The sequence below is a fragment of the Zalophus californianus genome, chromosome 11 (assembly GCF_009762305.2).
Source record: "Zalophus californianus isolate mZalCal1 chromosome 11, mZalCal1.pri.v2, whole genome shotgun sequence".
Classification (NCBI taxonomy): Eukaryota; Metazoa; Chordata; class Mammalia; order Carnivora; family Otariidae; genus Zalophus; species Zalophus californianus.
Genome location: NC_045605.1, coordinates 46,670,905 through 46,692,222, shown reverse-complemented (window position 1 = coordinate 46,692,222; position 21,318 = coordinate 46,670,905). Strand labels below are relative to the sequence as shown.

General features: G+C 35.6%; 1 protein-coding gene and 1 pseudogene across 9 annotated transcripts in view; one reads left to right on the top strand and one right to left on the bottom strand.

Annotated features, from left to right (window-relative positions):
- The window catches only part of DLG2 (discs large MAGUK scaffold protein 2), a 2,208,086-nt gene that overhangs the window by 2,108,978 nt on the left and 77,790 nt on the right, over positions 1-21,318 (bottom strand). The gene's annotated exons all lie outside the window — the stretch shown is intronic.
- Positions 11,529-12,466, top strand: LOC113913992 (annotated as a pseudogene).

Here is a 21,318-nt window from a genome sequence, read left to right as displayed (position 1 = left end):
GTCAGGAATGTGGCAGGGATGTCCACTCTCACCACTGCTATTCAACGCAGTACTAGAAGTCCCAGCCTCAGCAATCAGACAACAAAAAGAAATAAAAGGCATCCAAATTGGCAAAGAAGAAGTCAAATTCTCACTCTTTGCAGATGATAGGATACTGTATGTGGAAAACCCAAAAGACTCCACCCCAAAACTGCGAGAACTCATACAGGAATTCAGTAAAGTGGCAGGATACATAATCAATGCACAGAAATCAGTGCATTCCTATACACCAACAAGACAGAAGAAAGAGAAATTAAGGAGTTGATCCTATTTACAATTGCACCCAAAACCCTAAGATACCTAGGAATAAATCTAAACAAAGAGGCAAAGAATCTGTACTCAGAAAACTATAACATACTCATGAAAGAAATTGAGGAAGACACAAAGAAATGGAAAAACGTTCCATGCTTATGGACTGGAAGAACAAATATTGTGAAGATGTCAATGCTACCTAGAGCAATCTACACATTCAATGCAATCCCCATCAAAATACCATCCACTTTTTTCAAAGAAATGGAACAAATAATCCTAAAATTTGTATGGAACCAGAAAAGACCCTGAATAGCCAGAGGAATATTGAAAAAGAAAAGCAAAGCTGGCGGCATCACAATTTCAGACTTTAAGCTCTATTACAAAGCTGTCATCATCAAGACAGTATGGTACTGGAACAAAAACAGACACATAGATCAATGGAACAAATACAGAGCCCAGAAATGGACCCTCAACTCTATGGTCAATTAGTCTTTGACAAAGCAGGAAAGAATGTCCAATGGTTAAAAGACAGTCTCTTCAACAAATGGTGTTGGGAAAATTGGACAGCCACATGCAGAAGAATGAAACTGGACCATTTCCTTACACCACACACAAAAATAGACTCCAAATGCTTGAAAGACCTCAATGTGAGACAGGAGTCCATCAAAATCCTAAAGGAGAACACAGGCAGCAACCTCTTTGACCTCAGCCGCAGCCACTTCTTCCTAGAAACATCGCCAAAGGCAAGGGAAGCAAGGGCAAAAATGAACGATTGGGATTTCATCAAGATAAAAAGCTTTTGCACAGCAAAAGAAACAGTCCACAAAACCAAAAGACCACCGACAGAATGGGAGAAGATATTTGCAAATGACATATCAGATAAAGGGCTAGTATCCAAAATCTATAAAGAACTTATCAAACTCAACACCCAAAGAACAAATGATCCAATCAAGAAATGGGCAGGAACAGACATTTTTCCAAAGAAGACATCCAAATGGCCAACAGACACATGAAAAAGTGCTCCACATCGCTCAGCATCAGGGAAATCCAAATCAAAACCTCAATGAAATATCACCTCACACCAGTCAGAATGGCTAAAATTAACAAATCAGGAAAGGACAGATGTTGGTGGGGTTGCGGAGAAAGGGGAATCCTCCTACACTGTTGATGGGAATGCAAGGCAGTGCAGCCACTCTGGAAAACAGTATGGAGGTTCCTCAAAAATTGAAAATAGAGCTACCATATGATCCAGCAATTGCACTACTGGGTATTTACCCCAACGATACAAATGTAGGGATCCGACGGGGTACATGCACCCTGATGTTTATAGCAGCAATGTCCACAATAGCCAAACTGTGGAAAGAGACTAGATGTCCACCGACAGATGAATGCATAAAGAAGGTGTGGTATATATACAATGGAATATTATGCAGCCATCAAAAGGAATGAGACCTTACCATATGCAATGATGTGGATGGAACTGGAGAGTGTTATGCTGAGCGAAATAAGTCAATCAGAGAAAGACATGTATCTTATGACCTCACTGATATGAGGATTTCTTAATCTTAAGAAACAAACTGAGGGTTGCTGGAGTGGTGGGGGTTGGGAGGGATGGGGTGGCTGGGTGATAGACATTGGGGAGGGTATGTGCTATGGTGTGCCCTGTGAATTCTGTAAGACTGTTGAATCACAGACCTGTACCACTGAAACAAATAATACATTATATGTTAAGAAAAAGAAGAAGATAGTAAGGGAAAAATGAAGGGGGGAATTAGGAGGGGAGAGAAACCATGAAAGACGATGGACTCTGAGAAAGAAACTGAGGGTTCTAGAGAGGAGGGGTGCAGGGATGGGTTAGCCTGTTGATGGGTATTAAAGCAGGCATGTTCTGCATGGAGCACGGGTGTTATACGCAAAGAATGAGTCATGGAACACTACATCAAAAACTAATGATGTAATGTATGGTGATTAACATAGCATCATAATAATAATAAAAGAAATAAAGGTAAAATAAGAGGTATAAATAAATAAATAAATGGTAAATTGTTTCCAAACAAACGAAAGCAGAGGGAGTTCATCACCACTAGACCCACCTTAAATGAAATATTGAAATTTCTGCAAGTTGAAATGATAAGATGCTAATTAGTAGCATGAAAAGATATGAAAATATAAAACACCTGGTGAAACTAAGTATATGGCCTCATTCAGAATATTCCAACGCTGTAATATGGTTGTGTATTAATCCCTTAACCCTAGTATGAGGTTTAAGTACTGAAGCACTAAAAATAACTATATCTCTGATAATTTGTTAATGGATACACAATATAAAAAGACATAAACTCTGATATCATGGAAAATGAGGTGGCTGTAAATGAACAGAGTTTTTACATGCAATTGAAGTTAAGTTATTATTAGCTTAAAATAGACTATTATATCTATAAGAGGTTTTCTGTGAGTCTCGGTAATTACAAAGAAAAAAACTTATTGTAAATATACACAAGATAAAGAAAAGTGAATCAAAGCATACCATTAGAGAATATCATCAATTCACAAAGATAGCAAAAGAGGAAGAAAAAAGCAAAGGAATCACAAAAGAGCCAGAAAACAATATGATTACATTAGTAGGTCCTTCCCTATCAGTAATTAATTTAAATTTAAATGGACTAAATTCTCCACAAAAGGCATAGAGTGACTGAATGGATTAACAATTTTTAAAAAGACCCAACTACTACTTCCTATAGAGATCCTTTTCACCTTTAAGGACATATACAGACTAAAAGTGAAGACTAAAAAATATATACCCATACAAATGGAAACCAAAATAGAGCAGGGGTAGCTATACTTAATTCAAACAAAACAGACTTTTAGTAAAAAAAAAAATTAAAAAAAAAAACTGTAACAAGAAGGATGCCTGGGTGGCTCAGTCAGTTAGCATCTGCCTTCAGGTCAGATCATAATCTCAGGGTCCTAGAATCGAGTTTCATATTGGAAGTCTTCCAAAATGTTGAAGAGAAAGTATTACTCCCAAACTCATTTTACAAAACCAGGATTACCCTGATACCAAAATCAGAAAAGAATACCACAAGAAAAGAAAAGAAAATTACAAGGCAACATCCCTGATGAATATAGATGTAAAAATCTTGAACAAAATATTAGCAAACAAAATTCAACAATATATTAAAAAGATTATATACCATGATCAAGTGGAACTTATCCCTGGGATGCAAGGATGTTTCAATATATGCAAAACAATCAATATGAAAAACTACATTAATAAAAGATAAAAATCGTACATCTCAATAGACGCAGAAAGGCATTCAACAAAATTCAACATCCTTACAGGCTAAAAATTCTCAACAAACTAGATATAGAAAGAACATATCACAACATAATAAGGGCCATATACAACAAACACATACAAACATAATAATCAATGATAAAATGTTCCTTATCCCCCTAAGATGAGGAATAAGACAAGGGTGCCTACTCTCACCACTCCTATTCAACATAATACTGGAACTCCTAGCCAGAGCAATTAAGGAAGAAAAAGAAATAAAAGGCATCCAAATTGGAAAGGAAGAAGTAAAACTGTGGTTTTTTTGAAGATAGCATAATCTTATATATAGAAGTCTCAAGACTCCACTAAAACATTAGAACTAATAAATGAATCCAGTAAAGTCACAGGGATACAAAGTGAATAAACAAAAATCAGTTATGTTTCTATACACTATGAACAATCTGAAAAAGAAATACAGCAGTCCCACCTTATACACAATTTTGCTTTTCCTGGTTTCAATTAGCCACAGTCAACCACAGTCCAGAAGCAGAGGATTCTCCTTTAGACTTATCATCAGGTCAATAGTAGCTTAGTGCTACATCACAATGCCTACATCATCCACCTCATTTCATCATGTAAATATGTTATCAACACATACTATAAGAAGAATAATGAGTATAGTATATTTTGAAAATGAAAGGGAGTGAGAGATACCACATTCACACAACTTTTACTTTTGTTATAATTATTCTATTTTATTATTAGTTATTGTTATTAATTCTTACTCTGTCTAATTTATAAGTTAAACTTTATCATGGGTATGTATACATAGGAAAAAAACAAAATATATAGAGATTTGGTACTATCCATGGTTTCGGCATCCTCTGGGGATTTGGAATGTATCCCCATAAATAAGGGGGGACTACTGTAAAGAATATAATATAATTTACAATTGCATCAAAAAGAATAAAATACTGGGGCCCCTGGGTGGCTCAGTCCGTTAAGCATCTGCTTTCTGCTCAGGTCATGATCCCAGGGTCCTAGGATTGAGCCCCGCATTGGGCAACTTGCTCAGCAGGGACCCTGCTTTTCCCTCTGCCTGCTGCTCCCCTTGCTTTCACTCTCTCTCCCTCTGTCAAATAAATAAATACAATCTTATGAAAAAAGAATAAAATACATATGAATAATCTTAACCAAGGAGGTGAAAGACCTGTACACTGAAAACTATAAGACATTAATAAAAGAAGTCGAGGAAGATGCAAAAAAATGCAAAGATATCCCAGGTTCATGGATTTAAGAATTAATATTGTTAAAATGTCTGTATCACCCAAAGCCATATCTATGGATTCAATGCAATCCCTATCAAATTTCCAATGGCATTTTTTCACAGAAATTTTTTTTTAAAAAATACTAAAATTTGTATGGAACCACAAAAGATCCTGAATAGCCAAAGCAATCTTGGAAAGAATAAAGGTGGAGTCATCACACTTCCTGATATCAAACTATATTATAAATCTGTAGTAATCAAAATAGTATCGACCATAAAAACAGACCAATGGAACATAACTGAGAGCACTGAAATAAACCCATGCATATATGGTCAATTAATATTTGATAAGGGAGCCAAGAATACTCATTACAGAAAGGATAGTTTCTTTAATACATAGTATTTGAAAAACTAGATATTCATATCCAAAAAAAAATTTCTTTTCATTATCTTACATCACTCACAAAAATTAACTCAAAATATATTAAGGAAGGTGTGAATGTAGGACCTGAAACAATAAAACTCCTAAAAGAAAACACAGGGATAAAGCTCTTGACATGGACTTGGCAACATTTTTTTTGGAAAGACACCAAGAATACAAGCAATGAAAGCAAAAGCCAACATGTGGAACTAAATCAAACTGAAAGGCTTCTGCGCAGTGAAATAATCAACAAAATAAAAAAGCAAACTACAGGATGGAGGAAGATCATTGCAAGACATATATCTGCTATAGGGTCCTATACAAAATATTTAAGAAACTCCTACAACTCAATAGCAAAAATATATAAAAAAGAAGAAGAGTAGGGAAAAAAGAAAGAAGAAAAGAAAAACCCACAAATGATCCAATTAAAAACAAGCAAATGACCTGAATAGACATTTTTCCAAAAAAAAGACATATAAATGGTTAAAAGTGCATGAAAAATGTTTAATGTCATTAATCATTAGGGAAATGCAAATCAAAACCACAATGAGGTATCATCTCACACTTGATAGCATAGCTATTATCAAAAAGACAAGAAGAAAAGGGAAGAGAGAAAGAAACCCTTTTGTACTCTTGGTAGGAATGTAAACTGGTACAGTCTCTACAGAAAACAGTATGGAGTTTCCTCGAAAAATTATAAGCAGTACTATATGATCCAGTAATCCCACTACTAGATATTTATCTGAAGGAACGGAAGTCACTATCTTGAAGAGACACCTGCATCCCCATGATCATTGCAATAGCCAAGACGTGAAAACAACCTAAGTATCCACTGTTGGATAAATGAATAAAGAAAACATAGGTCCTCCCTGCAGCTCTGGACGAGAATCCAAACCTCATTCCCTCCAGACGTACTGAGGACATGTGGGCTTCGGACTAAGAGAGCCTGCATCTGCAAGAGTTCAAGCACTAAGGAGGCAAAACTGAGGATGGAGAAAGGAGCCATGAAGATTCCAGTCCTGTGCACAAATTCCAGTCTCACCTTTCATGAAGCCCCAAACCTTCACCTAGAGTGATCTCCACTCCAACAAATACGCAGTGCCCTCTACAAGAAATGTAGAGGACTCACCTCCTCTCCCATGGTCAAAAGTAAGAAGACTATGACTACAGTTGTTAATAAAAAACACACAAATACAGATATCTTATGGATAAGAAAAACCAAAAGTATTGAGTTTTATATGTTAATTAGTCCACAGCATCCAGAGTTATTTAATTCCCTCTCTGATTCCAAAGCGTAGAAATCCTGGACCCATGCCACATGTAGACTTTGGTTTTCATCTGTAAGTAAATACTATGGAACTCCTCGGATTTCATTATTCTTGTCTTATACACTAACAATGGTTCTCCAACATTGATAGCAGTCTTCCAGAGCCACATTCCCTTCCTGCTCTTCGTCAACTCTATTTTTTAGATTTGTCTGCCATGGACCTGAATATCAATCAACTAAAAAAAATCTATCTCATAATAGGGTTAATCAATTGAAGGACTTATTCCATTTGAAGGGATCACCCTGACGTCTAGTCCTTAAAATCCCCCGCATCAGAAAGGAGTATAGGGGCGCCTGGGTGGCTCAGTCATTAAGTGTCTGCCTTCAGCTCAGGTCATGATCCCAGGGTCGTGGGATCAAGCCCCGCATCGGGCTCCCTGCTCCGTGGAAGCCTGCTTCTCCCTCTTCCACTCCCCCTGCTTGTGTTCCCTCTCTCACTGTGTCTCTCTCTGTCAAATAAATAAATAAAATCATTAAAAAAAAAAGAAAGGAGGAGAATAATGTTTCATGTACTGTCCCAATCCTCTAGGTCAAGGATATTGAGATAACATAAAATGGCTGGGGTTCAGGAGGAATCTAGTTGCTGTATGTGGTCATTTAATAAAGGCAAAAAGAAAAAAGAAAATAAAATATGCTACACACACACACACACACACACACACACACACACACACACACACTAGAATACTATTTAGCCATTAAGAAAAAAAAGAAGGAAATCGTGCCATTTGTAACAACATGAGTGGACTTTGAGGGCATTACTCTAAGTGAAATAAGTGAGACAGAGAAAGACAAATGGTATATGATCTCATCTAAATGTGGAATCTAAAATAAACTGAACTCATATTAACAAAGAGAATAAATTGATGGTTGCTATGGGCTGGGGGATACAGGAAGAGTTGATGGTCAAAGAGTACAATCTTCCAGTTACAAGAGGAGTAATTCTGGGGATCTAATGCGCAACATGGTGACTATAGTTAATAACACTATATTGTATATGTGAAAGTTGCTACGAGAAAGTAGATCTTAAATATTCTCACTATAACACCAACAGCAAAAACATGGTAATTACATGAGGTTATGTTAACTAACCTACGGGGTTATCATTTCACAAAGTAAGATAGACACTATAATCTAGTAATTCCACATCTCTGTGTTTAGTTTAGAGAAACACAGGCAAATATGTCTCAAAGCATGTATGAGAAGGTTCTAGTCACAATAAACAAACAAACAAAAAGAAACATCCTAGATATTCATCAATAGACTATGGACAAGAAAGTTTTGTAATGCTCTTATAATGAAATACTATGAAGCACTGGAAAAAAAAACTGATGAAAAGGAGCTACAACAACTATGCATAAGGATAAATCTCATAGACATAATATGAAATGAAAAAGGCAAATTATGGCAAGGCAAATGCAATGTAATAACATTAAATATAGCTTGAAATATGCAAAATAAAATATCTTATTTATGGATACACATGTGTAATAAGACCATAAATAACACACACTTAAGTATTTTTAAACCAATGAACAAAAAGTCCCCAAATGTTAACTGCTTTGCCACTAAAACATTCAAAAATATAAATTCATAATGAGGTCCAGAGGAATGAGTACTTTACCAAGAACACACACAAGTTGATTAGAAAACAAGTACACTATAAATGGTAATGACAACTAAATAAAAAGAAGTTGTTCTGGAGTCTTTAGAGTTTTTTTAACTGCACATAGAAATAAAAACTAAATGTCACATTTAAATACTTTTAAACTATACTGCACACAGGTAAAAAAAAATGCTATATGCACATTTAAGTAAAATTTCTCTGAAAGAGGCAAAATGGATAGTATAAGTAGAATGAGACTAAATTTTCTCAGATCTGCACTGAAATCCTGATTCTGCCTCACTGTGTGGTCTTAGCAAGTCATTAACATATCTCAAACTCAGTTTTTCCATCTGTGAAATCCTCTGAACTTCAGTTTCCTCATTTGTAAAATTCCTACTCAATCATATTTTCAAAAGGTTTGTGCTTCTATTTGATGTCTGGCACATAGTAAGTAGGTGCTCAGTAAATGATGCCTATATCAGTAGTCTGATATAGACAGAACAGAGTCTGATCAATAGAATAGAAATTAAGACAAAAACTGATATTGATGTTGGTTAAGCTATTTATTTTTTTATTATTACAATTTACTACTGAAAATGAACCATCCAAATGGATGAAGACATACTGTGGTGTTCTAAACATACTACACTACAGACCTTCATATTCAATATGGGAAATCGTGACTAAAGAACCCCACACACACATTTATTTGTATTCTCCTTTTCCTTTAACATTGATATTCTATTTATACTTTTAAAATTTGTTTTGAAAACAGATGAACATAGGAGAAAGGAAGAAAATATAAAATAAGATAAAAACAGGGAAGCAAATACAAGAGACTCTTAACCAAAGGAAACAAACTGAGGGTTGCTGAAGGGGAGGTGGTGGGGAGACAGGGTAACAGGGTGATGGGCATTAAGGATGGGCACTTGATGTGATGAGCAGTAGGTGTTGATGTAACTGATGAATCACTAAATTCTACCTCGGTAACTAATAATACACTATATGTTAACTAAACTGAATTTAAATAAAAAATAAAATAAAATAAAATTTGTTTTTCTTTTTTGTATTCCCATTTTCCTTTAATATTGATATTCTATTTATATTTTAAATTTTTGTTTTGCTTTTCATCATCTCAAATTCCTTTTAGAAAAGTATAAAAAATAAATACACATAAATAAATTTAAGTTCCTCTTTGCTTTTTTTCCATGTTATATAAAAGTAGCAAGATACATTTTCACCAAAACTGGAGGATATGTTTGGGATGATCTGGCTTAAAATATAGACTACAAGGCATACTAAAGGTCACTGAGTGACCCTGGAGAGGTACCTCATAAAGATAAATAGTCATTTTTTTGCAGTTGGACCTGAGGTACAATAAGTGGCTCAACAACTGCTGATAGGGAGAAACATGCCATATTGTTAAGATACAGAAAGAAAAAACAAACTCCAATTCCAAATATGTGCCCCAAATTAAAAGTCACAAGGTCAGATATTCCAAGTTGACTTTTGATGGAGTGGCTTCTCAGGGACACAATTCTATGTGTCATCCCATAAGGTCAACAAAAAACAGGCATTAATTTAATTAACTATGGTTAATGATTTTCCTGAGTCACACTGACAGGCCAATATAAATAAATGTATCAATAAAAAACAAGAAACAACTACTAAATAGGAGGTTTATGAACAAGCTACTGATGAGCTGGTAAAAGTACTTGAAAAAATTATATGGTGGCAGTATATAAGGTGCATCACAGTGGATTAAAACCAGCAGATTTGGAACTGGCTTTGAAAACTTTTCAAGTACACCTCATCTTTGCTTATTTCCATCTTACAGCATTTGAAGTTGTTGCTATCTCTGCTTGGAATTCTCTTCACGATTCTCTTCTTTGGCCTTAGTCTTCATTTCATTCAGTTTCTGCTTAAATGTCTGAGAGACCTCAGAGAGACCTTCTTTAACTTCATCTAAAGTATCCTTATCATTCCTTTTTATCTTACCCTGCTTTATTTTCCTTTATAACATTTATTGATTTTTTTGGTAAATTATACATACTCTGAATAAGGGGGAAAGGAGATACTCAATAATTTTCTGAGCAAAATCACTTACTCTGTTTAGTTATGTCATAAATTTGCAGCCTAAAACCTAGGTTGATATGAGTACCAGGAAAATGTGAACCACAATTTTTATCTCATCCACTTCATTGCTTTAAGTAAAAAAGCATATGTAAACAAGAAGAAAAAAAAATAAGCAGTGTTTGAATTTGAAGGGTTTTTTATCTTAAAAATCAGACGGTGTCCTACATTAGGCTGCTGACATACTTTTTCTATATTATATAAGCTTACAAAATACTCCTGGAAAATGTTTTCAATGTGTTTTACTCCTGGAAAATATCTTCAATGTGTTTTATCTTTAGAGGGTCCAAAGATTAATGAACCTCATAAAAATGATAAATTAAGGATTTCAGAAGCACATTTGCAAACTAAACCATTAAAGAGTCTGAGCTTAGAAAAAGTTAAGGCTAAATGTAAAAGACAAAATTATGAAACTCTCAAAGAAATACAGAAGACTATATTCATAACCTCAGGTGGTGGAAGATTTTTTTAAACCTAGACACAAAAAGTACCAACCACAAAGTAAAAGTGATACCATAAAAATAACGAAAAAAATACCATAAAATAGGATACCTATATTATGTATAAATAACAAAAAAGAACTTATTCCCAGATTTAATAACCAACTCCCACAAATCAATAAGAAAAAGGCAGCCTAGTAGAAAAACGGTCAAAAAGCTTGAACAGGCACTTTACTATATATATAGCCAAAAAACATACAAACTGATTTTTAACTTCATTAGTAATCAAAGCAATGCCAATTAAAACCACAATGAGCTAATGCCTATCCACTAGACTGACAAAAATACTAATAATATAAGTTTGGACAAAAATATGGAACAATGTGAAATCATCACTGTTGCAGAAGTCTAAAGTCGTACATTTTGGAAACACTTCAGCAATACCTACTTAAATAGAAGAATCACATTCTCTGAAATCAGCAATTCGTCTTTTAGAAATATACCCTATAAAAACCCATGTGCATCAGGATATACACACAAAAATTTTCTTAGCTGTTTATCAGCTGAAGAATGGATACATTATGGCATAATCATACTATACAATACAATACAGCAGTAAAAATAAACAAATTAACTATTAACTATTCCCTACAACATAGATGAATCTCACAAACATAATCCTGTATGAAAGAATAAAAACCCAAGAGGGGCTCTGTGGTGGCAGCCGCGGCGGCGGCGGCAGCAGTAGCGGCTAGTTGTCCACACCATGAACGGCTTCAGCAGCGAGAAGCGCGCCGCATCTTTCACCCTCGAGTACCGAGTCTTCCTCAAAAATGAAAATGGACAATATATATCTCCATTTCATGATGTTCCAATTTATGCAGATAAGGATGTGTTCCACATGGTAGTTGAAGTACCACGCTGATCTAATGCAAAAATGGAGATAACTACAAAGGACCCTTTAAACCCAATTAAACAAGATGTGAAAAAAGGAAAACTCCATTACGTTGCAAATTTGTTCCTTATAAAGGATATATCTGGAACTATGGTGCCATCCCCCAGACTTAGGAAGACCCAGGACACAATGACAAAGACCCCATTGATGTGTGTGAAATTGGAAGTAAGGTATGTGCAAGAGGTGAAATAATTAGGGTGAAAGTTCTGGGCATACTGGATATGATGGATGAAGGGGAAACTGACTGGAAAGTCATTGCCATTAATGTGGATGATCCTGATGCAGCCAATTACAATGATAATGATGTCAAGCGGCTGAAACCTGGCTACCTGGAAGCTACTGTGGCCTGGTTTAGAAGGTACAAGATTCCGATGGAAAACCAGAAAACCAGTTTGCTTTCAATGCAGAATTTAAAGATAAGGATTTTGCAACTGATATTATTAAAAGCACTCATGACCATTGAAGAGCATTAGTGACAAAGAAAACCGATGGAAAGGGAATCAGTTGCATGAATACTATAGTGTCTGAGAGCCCCTTCAAGTGTGATCCCAATGCTGCCAAAGCTATTGTGGATGCTTTACCACCACTATACTGCCTGCACAGTACCAACAGATGTGGATAAGTGGTTCCATCACCAGAAAAACTAATGAATATTCTGTGGAATACAAGCTGATATCGCTGCATCTTATTCATCTGGAGTATTAGATGCAAAAGTGGTAGCTTTTCAAAGCTTTAAATTCTTAGAACTAATCTAAAGCAAATTCTGCTGCGACCAATATATTCAGAATGTCATGCATCTAAAAGCATTTTTCATATCTCAACTAAGATAACTGTTAGTACATGTTTCAATATCAAAGCAGTTGTAATTTGGAAGTCATTTGTGAATAAATGTGCAAGATGAGTGCACGTTGGATATATATGTTTACCATGTGTTAGAAAATAAAATTATTTTGCTGAAAAAAAAAGAATAAAGACCTAAAAGAATACATAATTTTTTTCAATTCATATAATGTTCATAAGCAAGCTAACTAAACTACATATTTAAGGATGCATACAGAAGTGATAAAGCTTTAAAAAAAAAGGCAAAAAAAAAAAGACAACCATAAAACTCAATATAACAGATGCTTCTAGGACTAAGAAAAAAGAAATTGGGAAGACAGAAGTGAGGCTTTGGGGTAGTGCTAGTGTTCTATTTCTTAATCCACACAGGAATTAAACAGATGTTTGCTTATGGGTATTAATTATACTTTACAGTTATATACTTTTTTGTTTTCAAAAAATGTTAAATTTTAAAAGATTGATAAAAATTATAGTTTTATTTGACACTTTTTCTCTCATTCCCCTATTTATGATCCATCAGCAAATCCTAATGCCAATGATCACAATATATCCAACATCTACCCACTTCTTACCTCTTTGGTTTAAATTAATATTCTCTTTGTGTTCCACTGCAGTAGTCTCTTAACTGGTCTCCCTATTTCTACCACCTTCCCCCATTCCCTATTCTTCATAGAGTATCCAGGGTGGGTCTTTTAAAACATAAATCAGATCACATCCTTCCTCTGCTCAAACATTCTGTTGCAGTCATACTGCCATGCTTGCTGTTTCTCCAATATGCCATGCATATTCCTACCTCAGGGCCTTTGCACTTGCTATTCTCTCCGCCTGATCCACTCTAGAACCAGATATTTGCTCAGAAATTTCTGGTTTGGGCAGGAATGTCACTTTTTCAGAAATGTCTTCTCTCTACCTTACATAACACTCTTTATCTCCCTATTGTGCCTTATTTTTTTATGGTGCATAAGATGACATATTTAATATTTTATTTATTTTATATCTCTCCTCACTGAGTTATAGAGTCCATGAGAATAAGAATTTCATCTATTTTGTGAACTGATGCATTTCTAGCTTCTAGAATAATAAATAGCATATAAATACACTCAGTATTTTTTGAGTTGATTAAAAAACTAAAACAAATATACCAAAGTTCTAACAGTATATCTGGGTAGAAGGTAAATATCTTCTTGAGCTCTGTATATTCCAAATACTCTACTTTGAATTTGTGTTTTTATAATCAGAAAAATAAGCTATTGTTCTAAGACAGAAAAATAATACCTAGCTTAGTACCTGACAAATATCAATCAATAAATTTTTATTGTTGTTAATTAATTTAGATGAGGAAGGCTAACAATAACTGACCTTACTTATATATGCACACTTAACTATCTTTGTTGATGTTGAAACATGTAAAAAGTAATATAGTTTACTTAAGATCATCATATTTTCCCACTTTTTGTTTTGCTTCCTCCTAAAACACAAGAAGGGTAAAAGTGGATTTTTATCATGAAATGCTGTCCAGGAAATCTTTACTCTGTATCACTGATTTTGAAGCTTATGGTTTCACTTACACAAAAAATTTCAGTGATTTTTTCAGGGTTTACATAGATGGATTTCTTTTACTCACGGTGCAAGGAATCCTGATTCTGTCTGCACCTAAGTCCTGGAAAGAAACAAGAACTGCAGCTTTTCTTCAAAAAGACAACTTATATAGAAATTAAACCAACACATGTTAAAGGAACCAAAAGCCTAAAATATCACACTCAAGAGACTAGTCTAGCTCACAAAAGCTATTTCTTATTCTAACATGAATTTCTAAAACCTGTAAGCACTCTCACAATTTGGGAGCATTATTTTCAGAACTAACTGCCTCAATGTATGAAGCACATTGACTATCTGAATGCATGCAGAGGAGAGCAAGCAACCAAGATGTGAAAAGCTCTGGTGTGTCATAGAAAGAGAATTTAAAGACAAGATATATGGAACATTTCCTTTTGAGAGAAAAAAAAAAAAATCTAGCTGTCTCAAAATTTTTGAAGCATTACCATGTAGAAGTAAAATTTTCCTATATATCCAAAAGGCAGACCTATGATCATTTCATTCAACAAATATTTACTTCAGAGTTGCCATGTGGCAGACTCTGTTCTATGTACTAATAGCATATAGTGAACAAAAACACTGGGGTAATGGGTTAAAAAGCCATTCATCGGGATGCCTGGGTGGCTCAGTCATTAAGCATCTGCCTTCAGCTCAGGTCATTATTCCAGGGTCCTGGGATCAAGCCCCTCATCAGGCTCCCTGCTCAGTGGGAAGACTGCTTCTCCCTCTCCCACTCCCCCTGCTTGTGCTCCCTCTCTCGCTGTCTTTCTCTCTGTCAAATAAATAAAAAAAATTTTTAAAGCCGTTCATCTATTAATCATTGATTAATTAGAATCACAATTGTGATATAAACTAAAAGAAGAGGTACAAGCACCATGAGTGTATATAACAAGAGGATTTAATCTAATCAGGAAGGTCATAGAAGAAGTAACAAATGATTCTGCTAAAATCTAAAGATAAAGGTTAGTTTGGTGAAAGATGAAAGGAGATTGGGAAGAGAGCTTTCTAGGCTGAAGAACAGCACATGGAAAGACCCTATAGAATCAAATAAAGAGGGGCACCTGGGTTGCTCAGTCGTTAAGCATCTGCCTTCAGCTCAGGTCATGATCCCAGGGTCCTGAGATCGAGCCCCACATCGGGCTCCCTGCTCAGCAGAAAGCCTGCTTCTCTCTCTCCCACCTCTCTCTCTGTCTCTCTGTCAAATAAATAAAAATAAAATCTTTTTAAAAAAATCAAATAAAGAAAGAAAAACTAAAAAAAACAGTGTGGCTAGAACTGACTGGTTAAGAATCATATAATATAAAGCTGAAGATACAGGCAGGGCCAGACTATAAAGAACTAGTAGGCCATAATACAGAATTTGTTTTTATTCTAAGAACAATAAGAAGCCAATAGGTTGTGGAGTTATTAACTTCAAGAATTCAATAACATCTATCTAAGAAAGAAGATTATAAGAATTTTACCACTAAAGCCATCCAACACTAAAATGGTCTGCCTCAGAGACTGAGCATCCCCTTTAGCTAGTAATCAAGTAGAACCTGAATGATCACCTTTCAAGAATGGTACATAAGGAATAAAACACATCCTGAAAAGTTACTCCTAAAGGTTTCATTCCTGAAATTCAATGATTCGATTATTTAAATGCCAAATACAGATTTTACAAAAACACTCTAAAACCTGAAGCTTCAAAATGGAGTACTTATTGTTCATATCAACATGCAGAATTAAAATATTCAACTGCTGTTCCCTGGTGTTTCTCCAGAAGGATCACAACGTTACACAATGGTAGATCCATTTTCAGTCTGGACTGCCATCAAGGAATGGCTCTTTCTCCACGTCCACTGTCAAGACACAGGCAGAGGGTAAGCCTAATGGGAGGAGTGCTCAGCAAAAGATAACTGGTGGGACAAGTTTGAGGGTATTAGAGAAACAGAGATAACAAAGAACTCCACCCTGGAGCAGAACAAAGATTCTTTTCTTGGCCACATGGCTGAAGGGTTCTTATCTCTCCCTTAGCAAAGTAAATAGAAGAAGATAACAGAACACCCTATGTAAGTATTTTACTTGAAGTAAATATGTATGCTGAAATTATCTGAAGAATAAATGCATAGAGTTCTTATTCTAAAATATAGGTTCAGATATTAAAAACTAATATTTTATTGTCTTCATCAATAATTAAGTGCCTATGGATGCCATCTCTATAAATAATATAATCTGATTTATCTATTGATAATATAAACATATCTATTGATAACATAAGTTAAACAGTGCCTATTTTACTATTCGCTGTCAAAAGTGGACAAAATCATCACTTAATAAAGCACTATCTTCACCAGGCTCATTTCTGCTGAAAGTAGTATGCTATGTTATACTAGTACTAACTTCTTCATATCATATTGTTGCACATGATAGTTGGTGCACAAGAAAGTATATGGGACATTCACTTACCGGGGGTTCTCCAAATGGCTTATTACCACCCCCAGCCCCTTCTCATTTCAATGTCTAATTCTTTCCTATCATATATCATATAGTATCATACATATTCCATCAAAATTTGAATTCTTTCCATTTTGAACTCTCTTTTCTATTTAGCCAGAATCATTTTGAATTCTAACACAGTGCTTAAAATGACAGCCTGATGCCATCTATAAGTTTGATGTTCATGGTCTCTGTTCCATCACTTAAATCATTGAGGAAAATTACAAGAACAAGAACCAGCTTTTTGCTTTCAGAAGTCCATTTATAAAAGACTAAATCATTTAAGAATAAGTATCAATGCAATATCAGTGCCATGAATACAGAATATATGGGTCAGGGATATTTGCTCTGCACATGAAGAGAAGTCACAGAAATGAAGCAGGAAATAAACACTCACTAGCTCAATTATAGGTCTAGATTAAGAATAAGCTTATTTTTGTTACTGTCTATTCATCTGGATAACGTTGGAATTACTTTTGTTCTGAAACACCCACACACTACAACCACAGTGAACCTCTTGGCTTATAGATTTAATATGTCTACAGAAAAGATATTCAAATTCAGATCTCTTTTTCCTTTAAGTACATCTAACATTTTATATGATCATTACTAAACACAGTAACATTGACATAGGTCAATGACTCTTGAAGTTTACAGAAAACAACTTTGAAAGTATAAAATCTAAAAATTGTGGCAGGTAAAATAGAAATTACTGTTTTATTACTAACTACAGCATAATATGACCTAGAAACTGACATTCATTAAGAAATAATAATGACTCCCTTATATAATACAGCTCTTTCTTCTTTCCCCATCTCATCTTTACTTCCTTCCCCCTTGTCCATCCCAGAAGAAAAAAAATCCCTTAAGGAGCAATAGTGGCCTAAGTTGGAAAACTGAACTTGACACAACTATGTTAGGCTGAGCTGGAATTAACATTGAATAAAAATCCATCCATCCACCCAGGCCTACCCTTTCTCAAACCTCTAAAATACACATTCCTTTTTTTTTTCCATCTCTCTCAACTAATAATTCCTCACATCAAACACTCCATATTGCTTAAGCAAATTCAGTAAAAAAATTCTGTCTGTCCACTCCTCTGCACAGTCACTGCCTTAGAAAAACTCACCATTATCTCTGAGTTGTGCTCCTCAAAAGCCTCATAACTGGTCTCCATGACACCTTTCATTCTCATCCCACTTTCATTCATTCCCCACACTCCAACCACCCTAACTCTTAAAAAGCATGTACTGATATATCTTGCCCTTGCTTAAAACCTATCAATAGCTTCTTAATGTATTTAGAATAAAATCAAAACTACTTGACATTGTAAACAGGATCCTGCATGATCTTTCACTTGTACATCTCTCCAGCCAGTTTCTAGGCCTCTGTCCTCTTTCATCATTTCACTCTAATCAGGCCTTTTGTCACTTCCTGGAATATCCACTCAAAGCTTTCCAACTGCAAGACTTGTGTATTTACTGTTCTCTCTGCCTGAAGCACACCTACCCCACTTCATCTAGCTACTGCCTGATTTTATTGTTTTGCTTTTCTTTTAATGGATCCAAACTGAATTCATTATAATTTGTGGTCCATGCCATAGTCTCATTATCGGTCCATGCAAAGCCTTCTCCATTCTTTTGAGTTTGTTTGCTTGTTTGTTTATAATATAATCAATAGCCATGAAGGCATAATTTAACATGAAAACTAGAAACCTGACAATAACTTGCATCCACCTGTATGAGCCTGCCATACTCTATTCCCTGCCGATTGCCACAGAAGATAAAAACCACTATTCTACATTTCTTTTCATCATTCCTTTCTTCTTACTGTGTTTGTGTCTGTATTCTTAGAAAGCCTACTTTAACTTTAAAAACCATGTATCATGCTGTAAGTAATTTTTTTAACTTTTTCATTCGAAGTTATATTGCTAAGATTCGTCCATATTGATACATATAAGACATACAACACATTGACAGATATGACTATGTAGCTATTGGTAAATCATTTTGAGTCCTAAGTAAGACTGCATTGTGTGACTTGAACAAATTGTCCTTTTCTTAACAATATGTAAGAATTCTTTATATATTCTTGACATCCATTCATCTTCTCCAAATTTATAGCTTCACTTTTCCATTTTATTTAGTATTTCTTGTGATGAAAGGAAGGTCATGATTTATTTTTTTTAAAGATTTTATTTCTTTATTTGGCAGAGAGAGAGACAGTGAGAGAGGGAACACAAGCAGGGGGAGTGGAAGAGGGAGAAGCAGGCTTCCTGCAGAGCAGGGAGCCCCACACGGGGCTCGATCCTAGGACCCTGGGATCATAAAATGAGCTGAAGGCAGACGCCTAACCAACTGAGCCACCCAGGTGCCCCAGGAAGGTCATGATTTAAAACTTTCCTTTTATAATAAACATTCTTTGTAATTGGCTCAAAATAACTTTCCATATCGTAAGCTTCAAATAATATCCTCCAGTATTTTTTTACTAAACATATTAAACTTTGAATTTGACATTTAAGTCCTGATGAATGTGAAGTTTATTTCTGTGTACGGTAGAAGGTAAATATTCAGTTTTTTCCCATGAAGTAAAACAGTTTTTTTTCCACCTAGGTTTATTGAATAGTCCTTTCTTTCCCCATTAATCTGCCATACCACTTCTGTTTTACAGGTATGTGAATTTGTTCTGGACTTCCGATCATATCCCATTGGTCAATTTGTCTATGTCTGTATCAGTACCATACTAAGAATTCTTTACACTAGTCTCATAATAAGTCATTACATATAATAGAGCAAGTCTTCTTCAAGAGTACTTCTTCAGCAATACCTTGGTTATTCTTAGCCCTATAATTTTCAATATACATTTTAAGTTAACTCATCAAGTACCAATGAAAAATGCTTTTGGAATTTCCATTGGAAATACATTGAATCCATAGGTAAATCTGGAGAGAACTGATATTTTTATATTGGTTTCTTACAAATCAAAATGATACATATATCAATTATTTAGGTTTTCTTTAATAACTCTTATTTTAATTTTTATAATTTCCCTGCAACACCTCAATGGAAAAAAAAAGAATTTTTCAAAAAGGACTGAATGCAAAAAGAAAAAAAAGGCCTAAGATACAGAAAAAAATGACAATAAGGAAAGATTGGACTCTGGATAAATCTAAATAAACACTATATAAAACAATAATAATGCTCCCTCCGGTCCAATATGGCAACATAGAAAGCTCCTGAACTCACCCCCTCCCACAGACACACTGAATCAGTTATAGGATTTTTTGTCCATCGGTGCCCGAGGTTCTTGGTCACATCACTTGCAAGAATGAAGAGGTAGACCAGACAGAGTGGTGGGCAGCAAAGCAAGGTTTATTGAGTGATAGAAAAGCGATAGTACAAAGCTCCCGAAGAGGGAGGGGACCCAAAAGGGTTGCCACCAGATTTTCTGCATCTAGGGGTTCTTATGGGCTTGTTGGCAAGCTGTTTTAATCTGATTAACCCTCCCTGCACCTGTCATCCAATCAGGTTTTTGTCACCTATCACCTGGGGAAGGGTGGCGGGCTCCTTCCAGGGTGGTGTAAAATCCTTTTAAGGGTGGTTTCCTCTTTGGGCACTAGAGGTGAGAGAGGGCTTGTCCCTGTCTGCCTGCCTTCCAACTATCCTTCATCAAATTTATAGCTACACACAGAACAACTCTCTTGAAAAAAATACAGAAACTAGCTGAGTGACTCCTACAAATCAGGCAAACAAGAAAAATCCCACATCAAAACAGGGCCCAGTACAGAGGCAGCAGACAGAAATATCCATCTCCCATTTTTTCCCTGAAAGAGGACTATTTGCATATTTTATAGCTGCAGCCAGAGTATCAGGCTCCTAATTTAGCATACAAATAAGGCCAACTCCGATGCTCCCTGAAGACTGAGGAGGCTGGCAAGAGTCATCTCCACAGTCTTCCTCTGTCTAACTCCATGTCACTGATAGCGCACTGAAAGGAGTTTGTGCACATATCTGTATCCCCAGTACTGTAGAAAGGATGCACTCTTAGATCGCCTGGCTGTGGTGGCAAGGAAGTCTTGCATTTGCAGTTACAATGAAACTGTAGAAAATAAAGAAATGGGTTTTTTTTATTTATTTCATTGTTATGTTAATCACCATACATTACATCATTAGCTTTTGATGTAGTGTTCCATGATTCATTGTTTGTGCATAACACCCAGTGCTCCATGAGGAATGTGCCCTCTTTAATACCCATCACCAGGATAACCCATCCCCCCACACCCCTCCCCTGTAGAACCCTCAGTGTGTTTTTCAGAGTCCATTGTCTCTCATGGTTCCTCTTCCCCCTCCAACTTACTCTCCTTCATTCTTCCCCTCCTGCTATCTTCTTCTTTTTTTTTTCTTAACATATATTGCATTATTTGTTTCAGAGTTACAGATCTGTGATTCAACAGTCTTGCACAATTCACAGCACTCATCATAGCACATACCCTCCCCAATGTCTATCACCCAGCCATCCAATCCCTCCCATCCCCGCCACTCCAGCAACCCTCAGTTTGTTTCCTGAGATTAAGAATTCCTCATATCAGTGAGGTCATATGATACATGTCTTTCTCTGATTGACTTATTTCACTACGCATAACACCCTCCAGTTTCATCCACGTCGTTGCAAATGGCAAGGTCTCATT